General features: G+C 37.9%; 50 non-coding genes across 50 annotated transcripts; all 50 read right to left on the bottom strand.

The window, feature by feature from the left end:
- Positions 1-1,290: 1,290 nt before the first annotated feature.
- Positions 1,291-1,363, bottom strand: trnav-aac (transfer RNA valine (anticodon AAC)). The gene has a single exon. It is a non-coding gene; the product is annotated as a tRNA-Val (tRNA).
- Positions 1,364-2,101: 738 nt separating this feature from the next.
- Positions 2,102-2,174, bottom strand: trnav-uac (transfer RNA valine (anticodon UAC)). The gene has a single exon. It is a non-coding gene; the product is annotated as a tRNA-Val (tRNA).
- Positions 2,175-2,300: 126 nt separating this feature from the next.
- Positions 2,301-2,373, bottom strand: trnav-aac (transfer RNA valine (anticodon AAC)). Its single transcript has one exon. It is a non-coding gene; the product is annotated as a tRNA-Val (tRNA).
- Positions 2,374-2,499: 126 nt separating this feature from the next.
- On the bottom strand, positions 2,500-2,572 carry trnav-aac (transfer RNA valine (anticodon AAC)). Its single transcript has one exon. It is a non-coding gene; the product is annotated as a tRNA-Val (tRNA).
- Positions 2,573-2,698: 126 nt separating this feature from the next.
- On the bottom strand, positions 2,699-2,771 carry trnav-cac (transfer RNA valine (anticodon CAC)). Its single transcript has one exon. It is a non-coding gene; the product is annotated as a tRNA-Val (tRNA).
- Positions 2,772-3,109: 338 nt separating this feature from the next.
- trnav-uac (transfer RNA valine (anticodon UAC)) lies at positions 3,110-3,182 on the bottom strand. The gene has a single exon. It is a non-coding gene; the product is annotated as a tRNA-Val (tRNA).
- Positions 3,183-3,706: 524 nt separating this feature from the next.
- trnav-aac (transfer RNA valine (anticodon AAC)) lies at positions 3,707-3,779 on the bottom strand. Its single transcript has one exon. It is a non-coding gene; the product is annotated as a tRNA-Val (tRNA).
- Positions 3,780-4,516: 737 nt separating this feature from the next.
- trnav-aac (transfer RNA valine (anticodon AAC)) lies at positions 4,517-4,589 on the bottom strand. Its single transcript has one exon. It is a non-coding gene; the product is annotated as a tRNA-Val (tRNA).
- Positions 4,590-4,715: 126 nt separating this feature from the next.
- On the bottom strand, positions 4,716-4,788 carry trnav-cac (transfer RNA valine (anticodon CAC)). The gene has a single exon. It is a non-coding gene; the product is annotated as a tRNA-Val (tRNA).
- A 338-nt stretch (positions 4,789-5,126) lies between these two features.
- On the bottom strand, positions 5,127-5,199 carry trnav-uac (transfer RNA valine (anticodon UAC)). The gene has a single exon. It is a non-coding gene; the product is annotated as a tRNA-Val (tRNA).
- A 524-nt stretch (positions 5,200-5,723) lies between these two features.
- trnav-aac (transfer RNA valine (anticodon AAC)) lies at positions 5,724-5,796 on the bottom strand. Its single transcript has one exon. It is a non-coding gene; the product is annotated as a tRNA-Val (tRNA).
- Positions 5,797-6,533: 737 nt separating this feature from the next.
- trnav-aac (transfer RNA valine (anticodon AAC)) lies at positions 6,534-6,606 on the bottom strand. Its single transcript has one exon. It is a non-coding gene; the product is annotated as a tRNA-Val (tRNA).
- Positions 6,607-6,931: 325 nt separating this feature from the next.
- Positions 6,932-7,004, bottom strand: trnav-cac (transfer RNA valine (anticodon CAC)). Its single transcript has one exon. It is a non-coding gene; the product is annotated as a tRNA-Val (tRNA).
- A 338-nt stretch (positions 7,005-7,342) lies between these two features.
- On the bottom strand, positions 7,343-7,415 carry trnav-uac (transfer RNA valine (anticodon UAC)). Its single transcript has one exon. It is a non-coding gene; the product is annotated as a tRNA-Val (tRNA).
- Positions 7,416-7,939: 524 nt separating this feature from the next.
- On the bottom strand, positions 7,940-8,012 carry trnav-aac (transfer RNA valine (anticodon AAC)). The gene has a single exon. It is a non-coding gene; the product is annotated as a tRNA-Val (tRNA).
- A 1,135-nt stretch (positions 8,013-9,147) lies between these two features.
- trnav-aac (transfer RNA valine (anticodon AAC)) lies at positions 9,148-9,220 on the bottom strand. The gene has a single exon. It is a non-coding gene; the product is annotated as a tRNA-Val (tRNA).
- Positions 9,221-9,346: 126 nt separating this feature from the next.
- Positions 9,347-9,419, bottom strand: trnav-aac (transfer RNA valine (anticodon AAC)). The gene has a single exon. It is a non-coding gene; the product is annotated as a tRNA-Val (tRNA).
- A 537-nt stretch (positions 9,420-9,956) lies between these two features.
- On the bottom strand, positions 9,957-10,029 carry trnav-cac (transfer RNA valine (anticodon CAC)). The gene has a single exon. It is a non-coding gene; the product is annotated as a tRNA-Val (tRNA).
- Positions 10,030-10,170: 141 nt separating this feature from the next.
- On the bottom strand, positions 10,171-10,243 carry trnav-uac (transfer RNA valine (anticodon UAC)). Its single transcript has one exon. It is a non-coding gene; the product is annotated as a tRNA-Val (tRNA).
- A 126-nt stretch (positions 10,244-10,369) lies between these two features.
- On the bottom strand, positions 10,370-10,442 carry trnav-aac (transfer RNA valine (anticodon AAC)). The gene has a single exon. It is a non-coding gene; the product is annotated as a tRNA-Val (tRNA).
- Positions 10,443-11,179: 737 nt separating this feature from the next.
- trnav-aac (transfer RNA valine (anticodon AAC)) lies at positions 11,180-11,252 on the bottom strand. Its single transcript has one exon. It is a non-coding gene; the product is annotated as a tRNA-Val (tRNA).
- A 126-nt stretch (positions 11,253-11,378) lies between these two features.
- Positions 11,379-11,451, bottom strand: trnav-aac (transfer RNA valine (anticodon AAC)). Its single transcript has one exon. It is a non-coding gene; the product is annotated as a tRNA-Val (tRNA).
- Positions 11,452-11,592: 141 nt separating this feature from the next.
- trnav-aac (transfer RNA valine (anticodon AAC)) lies at positions 11,593-11,665 on the bottom strand. Its single transcript has one exon. It is a non-coding gene; the product is annotated as a tRNA-Val (tRNA).
- Positions 11,666-12,202: 537 nt separating this feature from the next.
- On the bottom strand, positions 12,203-12,275 carry trnav-cac (transfer RNA valine (anticodon CAC)). The gene has a single exon. It is a non-coding gene; the product is annotated as a tRNA-Val (tRNA).
- Positions 12,276-13,000: 725 nt separating this feature from the next.
- Positions 13,001-13,073, bottom strand: trnav-uac (transfer RNA valine (anticodon UAC)). The gene has a single exon. It is a non-coding gene; the product is annotated as a tRNA-Val (tRNA).
- Positions 13,074-13,405: 332 nt separating this feature from the next.
- trnav-aac (transfer RNA valine (anticodon AAC)) lies at positions 13,406-13,478 on the bottom strand. The gene has a single exon. It is a non-coding gene; the product is annotated as a tRNA-Val (tRNA).
- A 126-nt stretch (positions 13,479-13,604) lies between these two features.
- Positions 13,605-13,677, bottom strand: trnav-aac (transfer RNA valine (anticodon AAC)). The gene has a single exon. It is a non-coding gene; the product is annotated as a tRNA-Val (tRNA).
- A 537-nt stretch (positions 13,678-14,214) lies between these two features.
- Positions 14,215-14,287, bottom strand: trnav-cac (transfer RNA valine (anticodon CAC)). Its single transcript has one exon. It is a non-coding gene; the product is annotated as a tRNA-Val (tRNA).
- A 141-nt stretch (positions 14,288-14,428) lies between these two features.
- trnav-uac (transfer RNA valine (anticodon UAC)) lies at positions 14,429-14,501 on the bottom strand. The gene has a single exon. It is a non-coding gene; the product is annotated as a tRNA-Val (tRNA).
- Positions 14,502-14,822: 321 nt separating this feature from the next.
- On the bottom strand, positions 14,823-14,895 carry trnav-aac (transfer RNA valine (anticodon AAC)). Its single transcript has one exon. It is a non-coding gene; the product is annotated as a tRNA-Val (tRNA).
- Positions 14,896-15,027: 132 nt separating this feature from the next.
- Positions 15,028-15,100, bottom strand: trnav-aac (transfer RNA valine (anticodon AAC)). Its single transcript has one exon. It is a non-coding gene; the product is annotated as a tRNA-Val (tRNA).
- A 126-nt stretch (positions 15,101-15,226) lies between these two features.
- Positions 15,227-15,299, bottom strand: trnav-aac (transfer RNA valine (anticodon AAC)). Its single transcript has one exon. It is a non-coding gene; the product is annotated as a tRNA-Val (tRNA).
- A 537-nt stretch (positions 15,300-15,836) lies between these two features.
- Positions 15,837-15,909, bottom strand: trnav-cac (transfer RNA valine (anticodon CAC)). The gene has a single exon. It is a non-coding gene; the product is annotated as a tRNA-Val (tRNA).
- A 141-nt stretch (positions 15,910-16,050) lies between these two features.
- Positions 16,051-16,123, bottom strand: trnav-uac (transfer RNA valine (anticodon UAC)). Its single transcript has one exon. It is a non-coding gene; the product is annotated as a tRNA-Val (tRNA).
- A 321-nt stretch (positions 16,124-16,444) lies between these two features.
- On the bottom strand, positions 16,445-16,517 carry trnav-aac (transfer RNA valine (anticodon AAC)). Its single transcript has one exon. It is a non-coding gene; the product is annotated as a tRNA-Val (tRNA).
- Positions 16,518-17,614: 1,097 nt separating this feature from the next.
- On the bottom strand, positions 17,615-17,687 carry trnav-aac (transfer RNA valine (anticodon AAC)). Its single transcript has one exon. It is a non-coding gene; the product is annotated as a tRNA-Val (tRNA).
- Positions 17,688-18,239: 552 nt separating this feature from the next.
- Positions 18,240-18,312, bottom strand: trnav-cac (transfer RNA valine (anticodon CAC)). The gene has a single exon. It is a non-coding gene; the product is annotated as a tRNA-Val (tRNA).
- Positions 18,313-18,453: 141 nt separating this feature from the next.
- Positions 18,454-18,526, bottom strand: trnav-uac (transfer RNA valine (anticodon UAC)). Its single transcript has one exon. It is a non-coding gene; the product is annotated as a tRNA-Val (tRNA).
- A 126-nt stretch (positions 18,527-18,652) lies between these two features.
- Positions 18,653-18,725, bottom strand: trnav-aac (transfer RNA valine (anticodon AAC)). Its single transcript has one exon. It is a non-coding gene; the product is annotated as a tRNA-Val (tRNA).
- Positions 18,726-19,237: 512 nt separating this feature from the next.
- On the bottom strand, positions 19,238-19,310 carry trnav-aac (transfer RNA valine (anticodon AAC)). The gene has a single exon. It is a non-coding gene; the product is annotated as a tRNA-Val (tRNA).
- Positions 19,311-19,849: 539 nt separating this feature from the next.
- trnav-aac (transfer RNA valine (anticodon AAC)) lies at positions 19,850-19,922 on the bottom strand. The gene has a single exon. It is a non-coding gene; the product is annotated as a tRNA-Val (tRNA).
- A 722-nt stretch (positions 19,923-20,644) lies between these two features.
- Positions 20,645-20,717, bottom strand: trnav-aac (transfer RNA valine (anticodon AAC)). The gene has a single exon. It is a non-coding gene; the product is annotated as a tRNA-Val (tRNA).
- A 537-nt stretch (positions 20,718-21,254) lies between these two features.
- trnav-cac (transfer RNA valine (anticodon CAC)) lies at positions 21,255-21,327 on the bottom strand. Its single transcript has one exon. It is a non-coding gene; the product is annotated as a tRNA-Val (tRNA).
- A 141-nt stretch (positions 21,328-21,468) lies between these two features.
- Positions 21,469-21,541, bottom strand: trnav-aac (transfer RNA valine (anticodon AAC)). The gene has a single exon. It is a non-coding gene; the product is annotated as a tRNA-Val (tRNA).
- Positions 21,542-21,673: 132 nt separating this feature from the next.
- On the bottom strand, positions 21,674-21,746 carry trnav-aac (transfer RNA valine (anticodon AAC)). The gene has a single exon. It is a non-coding gene; the product is annotated as a tRNA-Val (tRNA).
- Positions 21,747-22,059: 313 nt separating this feature from the next.
- trnav-aac (transfer RNA valine (anticodon AAC)) lies at positions 22,060-22,132 on the bottom strand. The gene has a single exon. It is a non-coding gene; the product is annotated as a tRNA-Val (tRNA).
- A 539-nt stretch (positions 22,133-22,671) lies between these two features.
- Positions 22,672-22,744, bottom strand: trnav-aac (transfer RNA valine (anticodon AAC)). The gene has a single exon. It is a non-coding gene; the product is annotated as a tRNA-Val (tRNA).
- Positions 22,745-23,068: 324 nt separating this feature from the next.
- On the bottom strand, positions 23,069-23,141 carry trnav-cac (transfer RNA valine (anticodon CAC)). The gene has a single exon. It is a non-coding gene; the product is annotated as a tRNA-Val (tRNA).
- Positions 23,142-23,282: 141 nt separating this feature from the next.
- On the bottom strand, positions 23,283-23,355 carry trnav-aac (transfer RNA valine (anticodon AAC)). The gene has a single exon. It is a non-coding gene; the product is annotated as a tRNA-Val (tRNA).
- Positions 23,356-23,487: 132 nt separating this feature from the next.
- trnav-aac (transfer RNA valine (anticodon AAC)) lies at positions 23,488-23,560 on the bottom strand. Its single transcript has one exon. It is a non-coding gene; the product is annotated as a tRNA-Val (tRNA).
- Positions 23,561-23,797: the final 237 nt, after the last annotated feature.

Raw genomic sequence — 23,797 nt, 5'->3', positions numbered from 1 at the left:
TAACGTCAGAAATAGCACCGAAGCAGACAGAGTAATTACAGACACCAACGTCAAATACCTAAATACTCATCATAAAACATTTCTGAAAAATACATGGTGTACAGAAAATGAAAGACAGGCATCTTGTGATTTCAGCCAATATTTCCGATTTCTTAAGTGTTTTACAGCGAAAACACAATATAGCATTATATTAGCTTACCACAATAGCCAGAAACACAAGCCTTTTACCAGCAGCAAAAGTTAGCAATCGTAACAAACCAGCAAAAGATATATAATTTTTGACTAACCTTGATAAGCTTCATCAGATGACAGTCCTATAACATCAGGTTATACATACACTTATGTTTTGTTCGAAAATGTGCATATTTAGAGCTGAAATCAGTGGTTATACATTGTGCTAACGTAGCATCTTTTTCCCACAACGTCCGGATATTTTTCTGACACTCACAAATTCTGACCAAATAGCTATTCATAAACATAACAAAAAAATACATGTTGTAGAGGAAATGATAGATACACTAGTTCTTAATGCAATCGCCATATTAGAATCCTAAAAATAACTTCATTACGACATGCAGTTTACGTTATGGCGAGAGCGTGCCCAAAATCTGGGCGCAAACTACTAGTTCACATGTTCGATAGATATATGAAATAGCATCATAAAATGGGTCCTACATTTGATGATCTTCCATCAGAATGTTGTACAAGGGGTCCTTTGTAAAGAACAATAGTTGTTTAATGTGATAACCACTACACTACAGAAACTGCTGCAAGTGATTTTTGCAAGGACTAAACCGAAGTTTACTGATATTCACTGCATGTATTTGAATGTCCAAAATATTATTATTCTCTGTTATAAATACAGTTCTTAATGAATGTGTCAAAGAACACTGTTTTCACCCGGTTTCGAACCGGGGACCTTTCGCGTGTGATGAGAACGTGATAACCACTACACTACAGAAACCCCTGCATGTGATTTTTACAAGGACTAATCCAAATTTTACTGATATTCACTGCATGTATTTGAATTTCCAAAATATTATTATTCTCTGTTATATATACAGTTCTTACTGAATGTGTCAAAGAGCACTGTTTCCGCCCGGGTTTCAAACCGGGGACCTTTCTTGTGTGATGCGAATGTGATAACTACTACACTACAGAAACTGCTGCATGTGATTTTTGCAAGGACTAAACCAAAGTTTACTGATTTTCACTGCATGTATTTGAATTTCAAAAATATTATTTTTTTCTGTTATAAATAGAGTTCTTACTGAATGTGTCAAAGAACAATGTTTCCGCCCGGTTTCGAACCGGGGACTTATCGCATGTTAAGCGAACGTGATAGCCACTACACTACAGAAACTGCTGCCTGTGATTTTTGCAAGGACTAAACCAAATTTTACTGATATTCACTGCATGTATTTGAATTTCCAAAATATTATTATTCTCTGTTATAAATACAGTTCTTACTGAATATGTCAAAGAGCACTGTTTCCGCCCGGTTTCGAAACGGGGACCTTTCGCGTGTGATGCGAACGTGATAACCACGACACTACACAAACCGCTGCATGTGATTTTTGCAAGGACTAAACCAAATTTTACTGATATTCACTGCATGTATTTGAATTTCCAAAATATTATTATTCTCTGTTATAAATACAGTTCTTACTGAATGTGTCAAAGACCACTGTTTGAACCCGGTTTCGAACCGGGGACCATTCGCGTGTTAAGCGAACGTGATAGCCACTACACTACAGAAAATACTGCATGTGATTTTTTCAAGGACTAAACCAAATTTTACTGATATTCACTGCATGTATTTGAATCTCTAAAATATTATTATTATCTGTTATAAATACAGTTCTTACTGAATGTGTCAAAGAGCACTTTTTCCGCCCGGTTTCGAACCGGGAACCTTTCACGTGTGATGCGAATGTGATATCCACTACACTACAGAAACTACTGCATGTGATTTTTGCAAGGACTAAACCAAATTTTACTGATATTCACTGCATGCATTTGAATTTCCAAAAAAAGTAATTTATGAAAGCAACTATTCTCTGTTAAAAATACAGTTCTTAATGGATGTGTCGAAGAGCACTGTTTCCGCCCGGTTTAGAACCGAGGACCTTTTGCGTGTAAAGCTAATGTGATAACCACTACACTACAGAAACTGCTGCATGTGTTTTTTGCAAGGACTAATCCAAAGTTTACTGATATTCACTGCATGTATTTGAATTTCCAAAATATTATTTTTCTCTGTTATAAATACAGTTCTTACTGAATATTTCAAAGAGCAATGTTTCCGCCCGGTTTCGAACCGGGGACCTTTCGCATGTTAAGCGAACGTGATAGCCACTACACTACAGAAACCGCTGCATGTGATTTTTGCAAGGACTAAACCAAATTTTACTGATATTCACTGCATGTATTTGAATTTCCAAAATATTATTATTCTCTGTTATAAATACAGTTCTTACTGAATGTGTCAAAGACCACTGTTTGCACCTGGTTTCGAACCAGGGACCTTTCGCGTGTTAAGCGAACGTGATAGCCACTACACTACAGAAACTGCTGCATGTGCTTTTTGCAAGGACTAAACCAAATTTTACTGATATTCACTGCATGTATTTGAATTTCCACAATATTATTATTCTCTGTTAAATATACAGTTCTTACTGAATGTGTCAAAGACCACTGTTTCCAACCGGTTTCGAACCGGGGACCTTTCGCGTGTGAAGCGAACATGATAACCACTACACTACAGAAACTACTGCATGTGATTTTTGCAAGGACTAAACCAAATTTTACTGATATTCACTGCACAATAAGGCATTTATGAAAGCAACTATTCTCTGTTATAAATACAGTGCTTACTGGATGTGTCGAAGAGCACTTTCTCCGCCCGGTTTCGAACTGGGGAATTTTCGCGTGTGAAGCGAACGTGATAACCACTACACTACAGAAACTACTGCATGTGATTTTAGCAAGGACTAAATGAATTTTACTGATATTCACTGCATGTATTTGAATTTCCAAAAAAAGGCATTTATGAAAGCAACTATTCTCTGTTAAAAATACAGTTCTTACTGGATGTGTCGAAGAGCACTGTTTCCGCCCGGTTTCGAACCGAGGACCTTTCACGTGTAAAGCGAATGTGATAACCACTACACTACAGAAACTGCTGCATGTGTTTTTTGCAAGGACTTATCCAAAGTTTACTGATTTTCACTGCATGTATTTGAATTTCCAAAATATTATTATTTACTGTTATAAATACATTTCTTACTGAATGTGTCAAAGAGCACTGTTTCCGCCCGGTTTCGAAACGGGGACCTTTCGCGTGTGATGCGAACGTGATAACCACGACACTACAGAAACCGCTGCATGTGATTTTTGCAAGGACTAAAACAAATTGTACTGATATTCACTGCATGTATTTGAATTTCCAAAATATTATTATTCTCTGTTATAAATACAGTTCTTACTGAATGTGTCAAAGAGCACTGTTTCCACCCTGTTTCAAACCGGGGACCTTTCGCGTGTGATGCGAACGTGATAACCACGACACTACAGAAACCGCTGCATGTGATTTTTGCAAGGACTAAACCAAATTTTACTGATATTCACTGCATGTATTTGAATTTCCAAAATATTATTATTCTCTGTTATAAATACAGTTCTTACTGAATGTGTCAAAGACCACTGTTTGAACCCGGTTTCGAACCGGGGACCTTTCGCGTGTTAAGCGAACGTGATAGCCACTACACTACAGAAACTACTGCATGTGATTTTTTCAAGGACTAAACCAAATTTTATTGATATTCACTGCATGTATTTGAATCTCCAAAATATTATTATTATCTGTTATAAATACAGTTCTTACTGAATGTGTCAAAGAGCACTGTTTCCGCCCGGTTTCAAACCGGGAACCTTTCACGTGTGATGCGAATGTGATAACTACTACACTACAGAAACAGCTGCATGTGATTTCTGCAAGGACTAAACCACATTTTACTAATATTCACTGCACAATAAGGCATTTATGAAAGCAACTATTCTGTGTTATAAATACAGTTCTTACTGGATGTGTCGAAGAGCACTGTCTACGCCCGGTTTCGAACCGGGGACTTTTCGCGTGTGAAGCTAACGTGATAACCACTACACTACAGAAACTACTGCATGTGATTTTTGCAAGGACTAAACCAAATTTTACTGATATTCACTGCATGCATTTGAATTTCCAAAAAAAGTCATTTATGAAAGCAACTATTCTCTGTTAAAAATACAGTTCTTACTGGATGTGTCGAAGAGCACTGTCTACGCCCGGTTTCGAACCGAGGACCTGTCGCGTGCAAAGCTAATGTGATAACCACTACACTACAGAAACTGCTGCATGTGTTTTTTGCAAGGACTAATCCAAAGTTTACTGATATTCACTGCATATATTTGAATTTCCAAAATATTATTTTTCTCTGTTATAAATACAGTTCTTACTGAATAGTTCAAAGAGCAATGTTTCCGCCCGGTTTCGAACCGGGGACCTTTCGCATGTTAAGCGAACGTGATAGCCACTACACTACAGAAACCGCTGCATGTGATTTTTGCAAGGACTAAACCAAATTTTACTGATATTCACTGCATGTATTTGAATTTCCAAAATATTATTATTCTCTGTTATAAATACAGTTCTTACTGAATGTGTCAAAGACCACTGTTTCCACCCGGTTTCGAACCGGGGACCTTTCGCGTGTGAAGCGAACATGATAACCACTACACTACAGAAACTACTGCATGTGATTTTTGCAAGGACTAAACCAAATTTTACTGATATTCACTGCACAATAAGGCATTTATGAAAGCAACTATTCTCTGTTATAAATACAGTGCTTACTGGATGTGTCGAAGAGCACTTTCTCCGCCCGGTTTCGAACTGGGGAATTTTCGCGTGTGAAGCGAACGTGATAACCACTACACTACAGAAACTACTGCATGTGATTTTAGCAAGGACTAAATGAATTTTACTGATATTCACTGCATGTATTTGAATTTCCAAAAAAAGGCATTTATGAAAGCAACTATTCTCTGTTAAAAATACAGTTCTTACTGGATGTGTCGAAGAGCACTGTTTCCGCCCGGTTTCGAACCGAGGACCTTTCACGTGTAAAGCGAATGTGATAACCACTACACTACAGAAACTGCTGCATGTGTTTTTTGCAAGGACTTATCCAAAGTTTACTGATTTTCACTGCATGTATTTGAATTTCCAAAATATTATTATTTACTGTTATAAATACATTTCTTACTGAATGTGTCAAAGAGCACTGTTTCCGCCCGGTTTCGAAACGGGGACCTTTCGCGTGTGATGCGAACGTGATAACCACGACACTACAGAAACCGCTGCATGTGATTTTTGCAAGGACTAAAACAAATTGTACTGATATTCACTGCATGTATTTGAATTTCCAAAATATTTTTATTCTCTGTTATAAATACAGTTCTTACTGAATGTGTCAAAGAGCACTGTTTCCACCCTGTTTCAAACCGGGGACCTTTCGCGTGTGATGCGAACGTGATAACCACGACACTACAGAAACCGCTGCATGTGATTTTTGCAAGGACTAAACCAAATTTTACTGATATTCACTGCATGTATTTGAATTTCCAAAATATTATTATTCTCTGTTATAAATACAGTTCTTACTGAATGTGTCAAAGACCACTGTTTGAACCCGGTTTCGAACCGGGGACCTTTCGCGTGTTAAGCGAACGTGATAGCCACTACACTACAGAAACTACTGCATGTGATTTTTTCAAGGACTAAACCAAATTTTATTGATATTCACTGCATGTATTTGAATCTCCAAAATATTATTATTATCTGTTATAAATACAGTTCTTACTGAATGTGTCAAAGAGCACTGTTTCCGCCCGGTTTCAAACCGGGAACCTTTCACGTGTGATGCGAATGTGATAACTACTACACTACAGAAACAGCTGCATGTGATTTCTGCAAGGAATAAACCACATTTTACTAATATTCACTGCACAATAAGGCATTTATGAAAGCAACTATTCTCTGTTATAAATACAGTTCTTACTGGATGTGTCGAAGAGCACTGTCTACGCCCGGTTTCGAACCGGGGACTTTTCGCGTGTGAAGCTAACGTGATAACCACTACACTACAGAAACTACTGCATGTGATTTTTGCAAGGACTAAACCAAATTTTACTGATATTCACTGCATGCATTTGAATTTCCAAAAAAAGTCATTTATGAAAGCAACTATTCTCTGTTAAAAGTACAGTTCTTACTGGATGTGTCGAAGAGCACTGTCTACGCACGGTTTCGAACCGAGGACCTGTCGCGTGCAAAGCTAATGTGATAACCACTACACTACAGAAACTGCTGCATGTGTTTTTTGCAAGGACTAATCCAAAGTTTACTGATATTCACTGCATATATTTGAATTTCCAAAATATTATTTTTCTCTGTTATAAATACAGTTCTTACTGAATATTTCAAAGAGCAATGTTTCCGCCCGGTTTCGAACCGGGGACCTTTCGCATGTTAAGCGAACGTGATAGCCACTACACTACAGAAACCGCTGCATGTGATTTTTGCAAGGACTAAACCAAATTTTACTGATATTCACTGCATGTATTTGAATTTCCAAAATATTATTATTCTCTGTTATAAATACAGTTCTTACTGAATGTGTCAAAGACCACTGTTTGCACCTGGTTTCGAACCGGGGACCTTTCGCGTGTTAAGCGAACGTGATAGCCACTACACTACAGAAACTGCTGCATGTGCTTTTTGCAAGGACTAAACCAAATTTTACTGATATTCACTGCATGTATTTGAATTTCCACAATATTATTATTCTCTGTTAAATATACAGTTCTTACTGAATGTGTCAAAGACCACTGTTTCCACCCGGTTTCGAACCGGGGACCTTTCGCGTGTGAAGCGAACATGATAACCACTACACTACAGAAACTACTGCATGTGATTTTTGCAAGGACTAAACCAAATTTTACTGATATTCACTGCACAATAAGGCATTTATGAAAGCAACTATTCTCTGTTATAAATACAGTGCTTACTGGATGTGTCGAAGAGCACTTTCTCCGCCCGGTTTCGAACTGGGGAATTTTCGCGTGTGAAGCGAACGTGATAACCACTACACTACAGAAACTACTGCATGTGATTTTAGCAAGGACTAAATGAATTTTACTGATATTCACTGCATGTATTTGAATTTCCAAAAAAAGGCATTTATGAAAGCAACTATTCTCTGTTAAAAATACAGTTCTTACTGGATGTGTCGAAGAGCACTGTTTCCGCCCGGTTTCGAACCGAGGACCTTTCACGTGTAAAGCGAATGTGATAACCACTACACTACAGAAACTGCTGCATGTGTTTTTTGCAAGGACTTATCCAATGTTTACTGATTTTCACTGCATGTATTTGAATTTCCAAAATATTATTATTTACTGTTAAAAATACATTTCTTACTGAATGTGTCAAAGAGCACTGTTTCCGCCCGGTTTCGAAACGGGGACCTTTCGCGTGTGATGCGAACGTGATAACCACGACACTACAGAAACCGCTGCATGTGATTTTTGCAAGGACTAAAACAAATTGTACTGATATTCACTGCATGTATTTGAATTTCCAAAATATTATTATTCTCTGTTATAAATACAGTTCTTACTGAATGTGTCAAAGAGCACTGTTTCCACCCTGTTTCAAACCGGGGACCTTTCGCGTGTGATGCGAACGTGATAACCACGACACTACAGAAACCGCTGCATGTGATTTTTGCAAGGACTAAACCAAATTTTACTGATATTCACTGCATGTATTTGAATTTCCAAAATATTATTATTCTCTGTTATAAATACAGTTCTTACTGAATGTGTCAAAGACCACTGTTTGAACCCGGTTTCGAACCGGGGACCTTTCGCGTGTTAAGCGAACGTGATAGCCACTACACTACAGAAACTACTGCATGTGATTTTTTCAAGGACTAAACCAAATTTTATTGATATTCACTGCATGTATTTGAATCTCCAAAATATTATTATTATCTGTTATAAATACAGTTCTTACTGAATGTGTCAAAGAGCACTGTTTCCGCCCGGTTTCAAACCGGGAACCTTTCACGTGTGATGCGAATGTGATAACTACTACACTACAGAAACAGCTGCATGTGATTTCTGCAAGGACTAAACCACATTTTACTAATATTCACTGCACAATAAGGCATTTATGAAAGCAACTATTCTCTGTTATAAATACAGTTCTTACTGGATGTGTCGAAGAGCACTGTCTACGCCCGGTTTCGAACCGGGGACTTTTCGCGTGTGAAGCTAACGTGATAACCACTACACTACAGAAACTACTGCATGTGATTTTTGCAAGGACTAAACCAAATTTTACTGATATTCACTGCATGCATTTGAATTTCCAAAAAAAGTCATTTATGAAAGCAACTATTCTCTGTTAAAAATACAGTTCTTACTGGATGTGTCGAAGAGCACTGTCTACGCCCGGTTTCGAACCGAGGACCTGTCGCGTGCAAAGCTAATGTGATAACCACTACACTACAGAAACTGCTGCATGTGTTTTTTGCAAGGACTAATCCAAAGTTTACTGATATTCACTGCATATATTTGAATTTCCAAAATATTATCTTTCTCTGTTATAAATACAGTTCTTACTGAATGTGTCAAAGTGCACTGTTTCCGCCCGGTTTCGAACCGGCGACCTATCGCATGTTAAGCGAACGTGATAGCCACTACACTACAGAAACTGCTGCCTGTGATTTTTGCAAGGACTAAACCAAATTTTACTGATATTCACTGCATGTATTTGAATTTCCAAAATATTATTATTCTCTGTTATAAATACAGTTCTTACTGAATATGTCAAAGAGCACTGTTTCCGCCCGGTTTCGAAACGGGGACCTTTCGCGTGTGATGCGAACGTGATAACCACGACACTACAGAAACCGCTGCATGTGATTTTTGCAAGGACTAAACCAAATTTTACTGATATTCACTGCATGTATTTGAATTTCCAAAATATTATTATTCTCTGTTATAAATACAGTTCTTACTGAATGTGTCAAAGACCACTGTTTGACCCCGGTTTCGAACCGGGGACCTTTCGCGTGTTAAGCGAACGTGATAACCACTACACTACAGAAACTGCTGCATGTGATTTTTGCAAGGACTAAACCAAATTTTACTTATATTCACTGCATGTATTTGAATTTCCAAAATATTATTATTCTCTGTTATAAATACAGTTCTTACTGAATGTGTCAAAGAGCACTGTTTCCGCCCGGTTTCGAACCGGGGACCTTCCGCGTGTTAAGCGAACGTGATAGCCACTACACTACAGAAACTGCTGCATGTGATTTTTGCAAGGACTCAACCAAATTTTACTGATATTAACTGCATGTATTTGAATTTCCAAATTACGGCATTTATGAAAGAAAGTATTCTCTGTTATGAATACAGTTCTTACTGAATGTGTCAAAGAGCACTGTTTCCACCCGGTTTCAAACCGGGGACCTTTCGCTTGTGATGAGAACGTGATTACCACTACACTACAGAAACTACTGCATGTGAATTTTGCAAGGACTAAACCAAATTTTACTGATATTCACTGCATGTATTTGAATCTCCAAAATATTATTATTATCTGTTATAAATGCAGTTCTTACTGAATGTGTCAAAGAGCACTGTTTCCGCCCGGTTTCGAACCTGGGACCTTTCGCGTGTTAAGCGAACCTGATAGCCACACAATACAGAAACTGCTGCATGTGATTTTTGCAAAGACTAAACCAAATTTTACTGATATTCACTGCACAATAAGGCATTTATGAAAGCAACTATTCTCTGTTATAAAGACAGTTCTTACTGGATGTGTCGAAGAGCACTGTCTCCGCCCGGTTTCGAACCGGGGACTTTTCACTTGTGAAGCAAACGTGATAACCACTACACTACAGAAACTACTGCATGTGATTTTTGCAAGGACTAAACCAAATTTTACTGATATTCACTGCATGTATTTGAATTTCCAAAAAAAGGCATTTATGAAAGCAACTATTCTCTGTTAAAAACACAGTTCTTACTGGATGTGTCGAAGAGCACTGTTTCCGCCCGGTTTCGAACCGAGGACCTTTCGCGTGTAAAGCGAATGTGATAACCACTACACTACAGAAACTGCTGCATGTATTTTTTGCAAGGACTAATCCAAAGTTTACTGATATTCACTGCATGTATTTGAAAATCCAAAATATTATTATTATCTGTTATAAATACAGTTCTTACTGAATGTTTCAAAGACCACTGTTTGAACCCGGTTTCGAACCGGGGACCTTTCGCGTGTTAAGCGAACGTGATAGCCACTACACTACAGAAACTACTGCAAGTGATTTTTTCAAGGACTAAACCAAATTTTATTGATATTCACTGCATGTATTTGAATCTCCAAAATATTATTATTATCTGTTATAAATACAGTTCTTACTGAATGTGTCAAAGAGCACTGTTTCCGCCCGGTTTCAAACCGGGAACCTTTCACGTGTGATGCGAATGTGATAACTACTACACTACAGAAACAGCTGCATGTGATTTCTGCAAGGACTAAACCACATTTTACTAATATTCACTGCACAATAAGGCATTTATGAAAGCAACTATTCTCTGTTATAAATACAGTTCTTACTGGATGTGTCGAAGAGCACTGTCTACGCCCGGTTTCGAACCGGGGACTTTTCGCGTGTGAAGCTAACGTGATAACCACTACACTACAGAAACTACTGCATGTGATTTTTGCAAGGACTAAACCAAATTTTACTGATATTCACTGCATGCATTTGAATTTCCAAAAAAAGTCATTTATGAAAGCAACTATTCTCTGTTAAAAATACAGTTCTTACTGGATGTGTCGAAGAGCACTGTCTACGCCCGGTTTCGAACCGAGGACCTGTCGCGTGCAAAGCTAATGTGATAACCACTACACTACAGAAACTGCTGCATGTGTTTTTTGCAAGGACTAATCCAAAGTTTACTGATATTCACTGCATATATTTGAATTTCCAAAATATTATTTTTCTCTGTTATAAATACAGTTCTTACTGAATGTGTCAAAGAGCAATGTTTCCGCCCGGTTTCGAACCGGGGACCTATCGCATGTTAAGCGAACGTGATAGCCACTACACTACAGAAACTGCTGCCTGTGATTTTTGCAAGGACTAAACCAAATTTTACTGATATTCACTGCATGTATTTGAATTTCCAAAATATTATTATTCTCTGTTATAAATACAGTTCTTACTGAATGTGTCAAAAACCACTGTTTGAACCCGGTTTCGAACCGGGGACCTTTCGCGTGTTAAGCGAACGTGATAACCACTACACTACAGAAACTGCTGCATGTGATTTTTGCAAGGACTAAACCAAATTTTACTGATATTCACTGCATGTATTTGAATTTCCAAAAAAAGGCATTTATGAAGGAAAGTATTCTCTGTTATGAATACAGTTCTTACTGAATGTGTCAAAGAGCACTGTTTCCGCCCGGTTTCGAACCGGGGACCTTCCGCGTGTTAAGCGAACGTGATAGCCACTACACTACAGAAACTGCTGCATGTGATTTTTGCAAGGACTCAACCAAATTTTACTGATATTAACTGCATGTATTTGAATTTCCAAATTACGGCATTTATGAAAGAAAGTATTCTCTGTTATGAATACAGTTCTTACTGAATGTGTCAAAGAGCACTGTTTCCACCCGGTTTCAAACCGGGGACCTTTCGCTTGTGATGAGAACGTGATTACCACTACACTACAGAAACTACTGCATGTGAATTTTGCAAGGACTAAACCAAATTTTACTGATATTCACTGCATGTATTTCAATCTCCAAAATATTATTATTATCTGTTATAAATACAGTTCTTACTGAATGTGTCAAAGAGCACTGTTTCCGCCCGGTTTCGAACCTGGGACCTTTCGCGTGTTAAGCGAACCTGATAGCCACACAATACAGAAACTGCTGCATGTGATTTTTGCAAAGACTAAACCAAATTTTACTGATATTCACTGCACAATAAGGCATTTATGAAAGCAACTATTCTTTGTTATAAAGAGAGTTCTTACTGGATGTGTCGAAGAGCACTGTCTCCGCCCGGTTTCGAACCGGGGACTTTTCACTTGTGAAGCAAACGTGATAACCACTACACTACAGAAACTACTGCATGTGATTTTTGCAAGGACTAAACCAAATTTTACTGATATTCACTGCATGTATTTGAATTTCCAAAATATTATTATTCTCTCTTATAAATACAGTTCTTACTGAATATGTCAAAGAGCACTGTTTCCGCCCGGTTTCGAAACGGGGACCTTTCGCGTGTGATGCGAACGTGATAACCACGACACTACAGAAACCGCTGCATGTGATTTTTGCAAGGACTAAACCAAATTTTACTGATATTCACTGCATGTATTTGAATTTCCAAAATATTATTATTCTCTGTTATAAATACAGTTCTTACTGAATGTGTCAAAGACCACTGTTTGAACCGGGGACTTTTCGCGTGTTAAGCGAACGTGATAGCCACTACACTACAGAAACTGCTGCATGTGATTTTTGCAAGGACTAAACCAAATTTTACTTATATTCACTGCATGTATTTGAATTTCCAAAATATTATTATTCTCTGTTATAAATACAGTTCTTACTGAATGTGTCAAAGAGCACTGTTTCCGCCCGGTTTCGAACCTGGGACCTTTCGCGTGTTAAGCGAACCTGATAGCCACACAATACAGAAACTGCTGCATGTGATTTTTGCAAGGACTAAACCAAATTTTACTGATATTCACTGCATGTATTTGAATTTCCAAAAAAAGGCATTTATGAAAGCAACTATTCTCTGTTAAAAATACAGTTCTTACTGGATGTGTCGAAGAGCACTGTTTCCGCCCGGTTTCGAACCGAGGACCTTTCGCGTGTAAAGCAAATGTGATAACCACTACACTACAGAAACTGCTGCATGTATTATTTGCAAGGACTAAACCAAATTTTACTGATATTCACTGCATGTATTTGAATCTCCAAAATATTATTATTATCTGTTATAAATACAGTTCTTACTGAATGTTTCAAAGAGCACTGTTTCCGCCCGGTTTCGAACCGGGTACCTTTCACGTGTGATGCGAACGTGATAACCACGACACTACAGAAACCGCTGAATGTGATTTTTGCAAGGACTAAACCAAATTTTTACTGATATTAACTGCATGTATTTGAATTTCACTTTCACTTTCACTATTTTTCTCTGTTATAAATACAGTTCTTACTGAATGTGTCAAAGAGCAATGTTTCCGCCCGGTTTCGAACCGGGGACCTTTCGCATGTTTAGCGAACGTGATAGCCACTACACTACAGAAACTGCTGCATGTGATTTTTGCAAGGACTAAACCAAATTTTACTTATATTCACTGCATGTATTTGAATTTCCAAAATATTATTATTCTCTGTTATAAATAAAGTTCCTACTGAATGTGTCAAAGAGCACTGTTTCTGCCCGGTTTCGAACCGGGGACCTTCCGCGTGTTAAGCGAACGTGATAGCCACTACACTACAGAAACTGCAGCATGTGATTTTTGCAAGGACTAAACCAAATTTTACTGATATTAACTGCATGTATTTGAATTTCCAAATTACGGCATTTATGAAGGAAAGTATTCTCTGTTATGAATACAGTTCTTACTGAATGTGTCAAAGAGCACTGTTTCCACCCGGTTTCAAACTGGGGACCTTTCGCTTGTGATGAGAACGTGATAACCACTACACTACAGAAACTACTGCATGTGAATTTTGCAAGGACTAAACCAAATTTTACTGATATTCACTGCATGTATTTGAATCTCCAAAATATTATTATTATCTGTTATAAATACAGTTCTTACTGAATGTGTCAAAGAGCACTGTTTCCGCCCGGTTTCGAACCTGGGACCTTTCGCGTGTTAAGCGAACCTGATAGCCACACAATACAGAAACTGCTGCATGTGATTTTTGCAAGGACTAAACCAAATTTTACTGATATTCACTGCACAATAAGGCATTTATGAAAGCAACTATTCTCTGTTATAAATACAGTTCTTACTGGATGTGTCGAAGAGCACTGTCTCCGCCCGGTTTCGAACCGGGGACTTTTCACTTGTGAAGCAAACGTGATAACCACTACACTACAGAAACTACTGCATGTGATTTTTGCAAGGACTAAACCAAATTTTACTGATATTCACTGCATGTATTTGAATTTCCAAAAAAAGGCATTTATGAAAGCAACTATTCTCTGTTAAAAATACAGTTCTTACTGGATGTGTCGAAGAGCACTGTTTCCGCCCGGTTTCGAACCGAGGACCTTTCGCGTGTAAAGCGAATGTGATAACCACTACACTACAGAAACTGCTGCATGTATTTTTTGCAAGGACTAATCCAAAGTTTACTGATATTCACTGCATGTATTTGAATCTCCAAAATATTATTATTATCTGTTATAAATACAGTTCTTACTGAATGTTTCAAAGAGCACTGTTTCCGCCCGGTTTCCTTTCACGTGTGATGCGAACGTGATAACCACGACACTACAGAAACCGCTGAATGTGATTTTTGCAAGGACTAAACCAAATTTTTACTGATATTAACTGCATGTATTTGAATTTCACTTTCACTTTCACTATTTTTCTCTGTTATAAATACAGTTCTTACTGAATGTGTCAAAGAGCAATGTTTCCGCCCGGTTTCGAACCGGGGACCTTTCGCATGTTAAGCGAACATGATAGCCACTACACTACAGAAACTGCTGCCTGTGATTTTTGCAAGGACTAAACCAAATTTTGCTGATATTCACTGCATGTATTTGAATTTCACTTTCACTTTCACTATTTTTCTCTGTTATAAATACAGTTCTTACTGAATGTGTCAAAGAGCAATGTTTCCGCCCGGTTTCGAACCGGGGACCTTTCGCATGTTTAGCGAACGTGATAGCCACTACACTACAGAAACTGCTGCATGTGATTTTTGCAAGGACTAAACCAAATTTTACTTATATTCACTGCATGTATTTGAATTTCCAAAATATTATTATTCTCTGTTATAAATAAAGTTCCTACTGAATGTGTCAAAGAGCACTGTTTCTGCCCGGTTTCGAACCGGGGACCTTCCGCGTGTTAAGCGAACGTGATAGCCACTACACTACAGAAACTGCAGCATGTGATTTTTGCAAGGACTAAACCAAATTTTACTGATAATAACTGCATGTATTTGAATTTCCAAATTACGGCATTTATGAAGGAAAGTATTCTCTGTTATGAATACAGTTCTTACTGAATGTGTCAAAGAGCACTGTTTCCACCCGGTTTCAAACTGGGGACCTTTCGCGTGTGATGAGAACGTGATAACCACTACACTACAGAAACTACTGCATGTGAATTTTGCAAGGACTAAACCAAATTTTACTGATATTCACTGCATGTATTTGAATCTCCAAAATATTATTATTATCTGTTATAAATACAGTTCTTACTGAATGTGTCAAAGAGCACTGTTTCCGCCCGGTTTCGAACCTGGGACTTTTCGCGTGTTAAGCGAACCTGATAGCCACACAATACAGAAACTGCTGCATGTGATTTTTGCAAGGACTAAACCAAATTTTACTGATATTCACTGCACAATAAGGCATTTATGAAAGCAACTATTCTCTGTTATAAATACAGTTCTTACTGGATGTGTCGAAGAGCACTGTCTCCGCCCGGTTTCGAACCGGGGACTTTTCACTTGTGAAGCAAACGTGATAACCACTACACTACAGAAACTACTGCATGTGATTTTTGCAAGGACTAAACCAAATTTTACTGATATTCACTGCATGTATTTGAATTTCCAAAAAAAGGCATTTATGAAAGCAACTATTCTCTGTTAAAAATACAGTTCTTACTGGATGTGTCGAAGAGCACTGTTTCCGCCCGGTTTCGAACCGAGGACCTTTCGCGTGTAAAGCGAATGTGATAACCACTACACTACAGAAACTGCTGCATGTATTTTTTGCAAGGACTAATCCAAAGTTTACTGATATTCACTGCATGTATTTGAATCTCCAAAATATTATTATTATCTGTTATAAATACAGTTCTTACTGAATGTTTCAAAGAGCACTGTTTCCGCCCGGTTTCCTTTCACGTGTGATGCGAACGTGATAACCACGACACTACAGAAACCGCTGAATGTGATTTTTGCAAGGACTAAACCAAATTTTTACTGATATTAACTGCATGTATTTGAATTTCACTTTCACTTTCACTATTTTTCTCTGTTATAAATACAGTTCTTACTGAATGTGTCAAAGAGCAATGTTTCCGCCCGGTTTCGAACCGGGGACCTTTCGCATGTTAAGCGAACATGATAGCCACTACACTACAGAAACTGCTGCCTGTGATTTTTGCAAGGACTAAACCAAATTTTGCTGATATTCACTGCATGTATTTGAATTTCCAAAATATTATTATTCTCTGTTATAAATACAGTTCTTACTAAATATGTCAAAGAGCACTGTTTCCGCCCTGTTTCGAAACGGGGACCTTTCGCGTGAGATGCGAACGTGATAACCACGACACTACAGAAACCGCTGCATGTGATTTTTGCAAGGACAAAACCAAATTTTACTGATATTCACTGCATGTATTTGAATTTCCAAAATATTATTATTCCCTGTTATAAATACAGTTCTTACTGAATGTGTCAAAGACCACTGTTTGAACCGGGGACCTTTCGCGTGTTAAGCGAACGTGATAGCCACTACACTACAGAAACTGCTGCATGTGATTTTTGCAAGGACTAAACCAAATTTTACTTATATTCACTGCATGTATTTGAATTTCCAAAATATTATTATTCTCTGTTATAAATACAGTTCTTACTGAATGTGTCAAAGAGCACTGTTTCTGCACGGTTTCGAACCGGGGACCTTCCGCGTGTTAAGCGAACGTGATAGGCACTACACTACAGAAACTGCTGCCTGTGATTTTTGCAAGGACTAAACCAAATTTTACTGATATTCACTGCATGTATTTGAATTTCCAAAATATTATTATTCTCTCTTATAAATACAGTTCTTACTGAATATGTCAAAGAGCACTGTTTCCGCCCGGTTTCGAAACGGGGACCTTTCGCGTGTGATGCGAACGTGATAACCACGACACTACAGAAACCGCTGCATGTGATTTTTGCAAGGACTAAACCAAATTTTACTGATATTCACTGCATGTATTTGAATTTCCAAAATATTATTATTCTCTGTTATAAATACAGTTCTTACTGACTGTGTCAAAGACCACTGTTTGAACCGGGGACTTTTCGCGTGTTAAGCGAACGTGATAGCCACTACACTACAGAAACTGCTGCATGTGATTTTTGCAAGGACTAAACCAAATTTTACTTATATTCACTGCATGTATTTGAATTTCCAAAATATTATTATTCTCTGTTATAAATAAAGTTCTTACTGAATGTGTCAAAGAGCACTGTTTCTGCCCGGTTTCGAACCGGGGACCTTCCGCGTGTTAAGCGAACGTGATAGCCACTACACTACAGAAACTGCTGCATGTGATTTTTGCAAGGACTAAACCAAATTTTACTGATATTAACTGCATGTATTTGAATTTCCAAATTACGGCATTTATGAAGGAAAGTATTCTCTGTTATGAATACAGTTCTTACTGATTGTGTCAAAGAGCACTGTTTCCACCCGGTTTCAAACTGGGGACCTTTCGCGTGTGATGAGAACGTGATAACCACTACACTACAGAAACTACTGCATGTGAATTTTGCAAGGACTAAACCAAATTTTACTGATATTAACTGCATGTATTTGAATTTCCAAATTACGGCATTTATGAAGGAAAGTATTCTCTGTTATAAATACAGTTCTTACTGAATGTGTCAAAGAGCAGTGTCTCCGCCCGGTTTCGAACCTGGGACCTTTCGCGTGTTAAGCGAACCTGATAGCCACACAATACAGAAACTGCTGCATGTGATTTTTGCAAGGACTAAACCAAATTTTACTGATATTCACTGCACAATAAGGCATTTATGAAAGCAACTATTCTCTGTTATAAATACAGTTCTTACTGGATGTGTCGAAGAGCACTGTCTCCGCCCGGTTTCGAACCGGGGACTTTTCACTTGTGAAGCAAACGTGATAACCACTACACTACAGAAACTACTGCATGTGATTTTTGCAAGGACTAAACCAAATTTTACTGATATTCACTGCATGTATTTGAATTTCCAAAAAAAGGCATTTATGAAAGCAACTATTCTCTGTTAAAAATACAGTTCTTACTGGATGTGTCGAAGAGCACTGTTTCCGCCCGGTTTCGAACCGAGGACCTTTCGCGTGTAAAGCGAATGTGATAACCACTACACTACAGAAACTGCTGCATGTCTTTTTTGCAAGGACTAATCCAAAGTTTACTGATATTCACTGCATGTATTTGAATCTCCAAAATATTATTATTATCTGTTATAAATACAGTTCTTACTGAATGTTTCAAAGAGCAATGTTTCCGCCCGGTTTCGAACCGGGGACCTTTCGCATGTTAAGCGAACGTGATAGCCACTACACTACAGAAACTGCTGCCTGTGATTTTTGCAAGGACTAAACCAAATTTTACTGACATTCACTGCATGTATTTGAATTTCCAAAATATTATTATTCTCTGTTATAAATACAGTTCTTACTGAATATGTCAAAGAGCACTGTTTCCGCCCTGTTTCGAAACGGGGACCTTTCGCGTGTGATGCGAACGTGATAACCACGACACTACAGAAACCGCTGCATGTGATTTTTGCAAGGACAAAAACAAATTTTACTGATATTCACTGCATGTATTTGAATTTCCAAAATATTATTATTCTCTGTTATAAATACAGTTCTTACTGAATGTGTCAAAGACCACTGTTTGAACCGGGGACCTTTCGCATGTTAAGCGAACGTGATAGCCACTACACTACAGAAACTGCTGCATGTGATTTTTGCAAGGACTAAATCAAATTTTACTTATATTCACTGCATGTATTTGAATTTCCAAAATATTATTATTCTCTGTTATAAATACAGTTCTTACTGAATGTGTCAAAGAGCACTGTTTCTGCCCGGTTTCGAACCGGGGACCTTCCGCGTGTTAAGCGAACGTGATAGCCACTACACTACAGAAACTGCTGCATGTGATTTTTGCAAGGACTAAACAAAATTTTACTGATATTAACTGCATGTATTTGAATTTCCAAATTACGGCATTTATGAAGGAAAGTATTCTCTGTTATGAATACAGTTCTTACTGAATGTGTCAAAGAGCACTGTTTCCACCCGGTTTCAAACTGGGGACCTTTCGCGTGTGATGAGAACGTGATAACCACTACACTACAGAAACTACTGCATGTGAATTTTGCAAGGACTAAACCAAATTTTACTGATATTCACTGCATGTATTTGAATCTCCAAAATAATATTATTATCTGTTATAAATACAGTTCTTACTGAATGTGTCAAAGAGCACTGATTCCGCCCGGTTTCGAACCGGGAACCTATCACGTGTGATGCGAATGTGATAACTACCACACTACAGACACTGCTGCATGTGTTTTTTGCCAGGACTAATCCAAAGTTTACTGATATTCACTGCATGTATTTGAATTTCCACAATATTATTATTCTCTGTTATAAATACAGTTCTTACTGAATTTGTCAAAGAGCATTGTTTCCACCCAGTTTCGAACCAGGGACCTTTCGCGTGTTAAGTGAACGTGATAACCACTACACTACAGAAACTACTGCATGTGATTTTTTCAAGGACTAAACCAAATTTTACTGATATTAACTGCATGTATTTGAATCTCCAAAATATTATTATTATCTGTTATAAATACAGTTCTTACTGAATGTGTCAAAGAGCACTGTTTCCGCCCGGTTTCGAACCGGGAACCTTTCACGTGTGATGCGAATGTGATAAATACTACACTACAGAAACAGCTGCATGTGATTTCTGCATGGACTAAACCACATTTTACTGATATTCACTGCACAATAAGGCATTTATGAAAGCAACTATTCTCTGTTAAAAATATAGTTCTTACTGGATGTGTCGAAGAGCACTGTTTCCGCCCGGTTTCGAAACGGGGACCTTTCGCGTGTGATGCGAACGTGATAACCACGACACTACAGAAACCGCTGCATGTGATTTTTGCAAGGACTAAACCAAATTTTACTGATATTCACTGCATGTATTTGAATTTCCAAAATATTATTATTCTCTGTTATAAATACAGTTCTTACTGAATGTGTCAAAGACCACTGTTTGAACCCAGTTTCGAACCGGGGACCTTTCGCGTGTTAAGCGAACGTGATAGCCACTACACTACAGAAACTGCTGCATGTGATTTTTGCAAGGACTAAACCAAATTTTACTTATATTCACTGCATGTATTTGAATTTCCAAAATATTATTATTCTCTGTTATAAATACAGTTCTTACTGAATGTGTCAAAGAGCACTGTTTCCGCCCGGTTTCGAACCGGGGACCTTCCGCGTGTTAAGCGAACGTGATAGCCTCTACACTACAGAAACTGCTGCATGTGATTTTTGCAAGGACTAAACCAAATTTTACTGATATTAACTGCATGTATTTGAATTTCCAAATTACGGCAATTATGAAAGAAAGTATTCTCTGTTATGAATACAGTTCTTACTGAATGTGTCAAAGAGCACTGTTTCCACCCGGTTTCAAACCGGGGACCTTTCGCTTGTGATGAGAACGTGATTACCACTACACTACAGAAACTACTGCATGTGAATTTTGCAAGGACTAAACCAAATTTTACTGATATTCACTGCATGTATTTGAATCTCCAAAATATTATTATTATCTGTTATAAATACAGTTCTTACTGAATGTGTCAAAGAGCACTGTTTCCGCCCGGTTTCGAACCTGGGACCTTTCGCGTGTTAAGCGAACGTGATAGCCACACAATACAGAAACTGCTGCATGTGATTTTTGCAAGGACTAAACCAAATTTTACTGATATTCACTGCACAATAAGGCATTTATGAAAGCAACTATTCTCTGTTATAAATACAGTTCTTACTGGATGTGTCGAAGAGCACTGTCTCCGCCCGGTTTCGAACCGGGGACTTTTCACTTGTGAAGCAAACGTGATAACCACTACACTACAGAAACTACTGCATGTGATTTTTGCAAGGACTAAACCAAATTTTACTGATATTCACTGCATGTATTTGAATTTCCAAAAAAAGGCATTTATGAAAGCAACTATTCTCTGTTAAAAATACAGTTCTTACTGGATGTGTCGAAGAGCACTGTTTCCGCCCGGTTTCGAACCGGGGACCTTTCGCATGTTAAGCGAACGTGATAGCCACTACACCACATAAACTGCTGCCTGTGATTTTTGCAAGGACTAAACCAAATTTTACTGATATTCACTGCATGTATTTGAATTTCACTTTCACTTTCACTATTTTTCTCTGTTATAAATACAGTTCTTACTGAATTTGTCAAAGAGCAATGTTTCCGCCCGGTTTCGAACCGGGGACCTTTCGCATGTTAAGCGAATGTGATAGCCACTACACTACAGAAACTGCTGCCTGTGATTTTTGCAAGGACTTAACCAAATTTTACTAATATTCACTGCATGTATTTGAATTTCCAAAATATTATTATTCTCTGTTATAAATACAGTTCTTACTGAATGTGTCAAAGACCACTGTTTGAACCGGGGACTTTTCGCGTGTTAAGCGAACGTGATAGCCACTACACTACAGAAACTGCTGCATGTGATTTTTGCAAGGACTAAACCAAATTTTACTTATATTCACTGCATGTATTTGAATTTCCAAAATATTATTATTCTCTGTTATAAATAAAGTTCTTACTGAATGTGTCAAAGAGCACTGTTTCTGCCCGGTTTCGAACCGGGGACCTTCCGCGTGTTAAGCGAACGTGATAGCCACTACACTACAGAAACTGCAGCATGTGATTTTTGCAAGGACTAAACCAAATTTTACTGATATTAACTGCATGTATTTGAATTTCCAAATTACGGCATTTATGAAGGAAAGTATTCTCTGTTATGAATACAGTTCTTACTGAATGTGTCAAAGAGCACTGTTTCCACCCGGTTTCAAACTGGGGACCTTTCGCGTGTGATGAGAACGTGATAACCACTACACTACAGAAACTACTGCATGTGAATTTTGCAAGGACTAAACCAAATTTTACTGATATTCACTGCATGTATTTGAATCTCCAAAATAATATTATTATCTGTTATAAATACAGTTCTTACTGAATGTGTCAAAGAGCACTGATTCCGCCCGGTTTCGAACCGGGAACCTATCACGTGTGATGCGAATGTGATAACTACTACACTACAGACACTGCTGCATGTGTTTTTTGCCAGGACTAATCCAAAGTTTACTGATATTCACTGCATGTATTTGAATTTCCACAATATTATTATTCTCTGTTATAAATACAGTTCTTACTGAATTTGTCAAAGAGCAGTGTTTCCACCCAGTTTCGAACCAGGGACCTTTCGCGTGTTAAGTGAACGTGATAACCACTACACTACAGAAACTACTGCATGTGATTTTTTCAAGGACTAAACCAAATTTTACTGATATTAACTGCATGTATTTGAATCTCCAAAATATTATTATTATCTGTTATAAATACAGTTCTTACTGAATGTGTCAAAGAGCACTGTTTCCGCCCGGTTTCGAACCAGGAACCTTTCACGTGTGATGCGAATGTGATAAATACTACACTACAGAAACAGCTGCATGTGATTTCTGCATGGACTAAACCACATTTTACTGATATTCACTGCACAATAAGGCATTTATGAAAGCAACTATTCTCTGTTATAAATACAGTTCTTACTGGATGTGTCGAAGAGCACTGTCTCCGCCCGGTTTCGAACCGGGGACTTTTCACTTGTGAAGCAAACGTGATAACCACTACACTACAGAAACTACTGCATGTGATTTTTGCAAGGACTAAACCAAATTTTACTGATATTCACTGCATGTATTTGAATTTCCAAAAAAAGGCATTTATGAAAGCAACTATTCTCTGTTAAAAATACAGTTCTTACTGGATGTGTCGAAGAGCACTGTTTCCGCCCGGTTTCGAACCGGGGACCTTTCGCATGTTAAGCGAACGTGATAGCCACTACACCACATAAACTGCTGCCTGTGATTTTTGCAAGGACTAAACCAAATTTTACTGATATTCACTGCATGTATTTGAATTTCACTTTCACTTTCACTATTTTTCTCTGTTATAAATACAGTTCTTACTGAATTTGTCAAAGAGCAATGTTTCCGCCCGGTTTCGAACCGGGGACCTTTCGCATGTTAAGCGAACGTGATAGCCACTACACTTCAGAAACTGCTGCCTGTGATTTTTGCAAGGACTTAACCAAATTTTACTAATATTCACTGCATGTATTTGAATTTCCAAAATATTATTATTCTCTGTTATAAATACAGTTCTTACTGAATGTGTCAAAGACCACTGTTTGAACCGGGGACTTTTCGCGTGTTAAGCGAACGTGATAGCCACTACACTACAGAAACTGCTGCATGTGATTTTTGCAAGGACTAAACCAAATTTTACTTATATTCAC

Source organism: Salvelinus fontinalis, chromosome 37 (assembly GCF_029448725.1).
Source record: "Salvelinus fontinalis isolate EN_2023a chromosome 37, ASM2944872v1, whole genome shotgun sequence".
In the NCBI taxonomy this organism is placed as follows: domain Eukaryota; kingdom Metazoa; phylum Chordata; class Actinopteri; order Salmoniformes; family Salmonidae; genus Salvelinus; species Salvelinus fontinalis.
The sequence above is the reverse complement of the archived record's forward strand: the minus strand, read 5'-3'. Positions and strand labels throughout refer to the sequence as shown.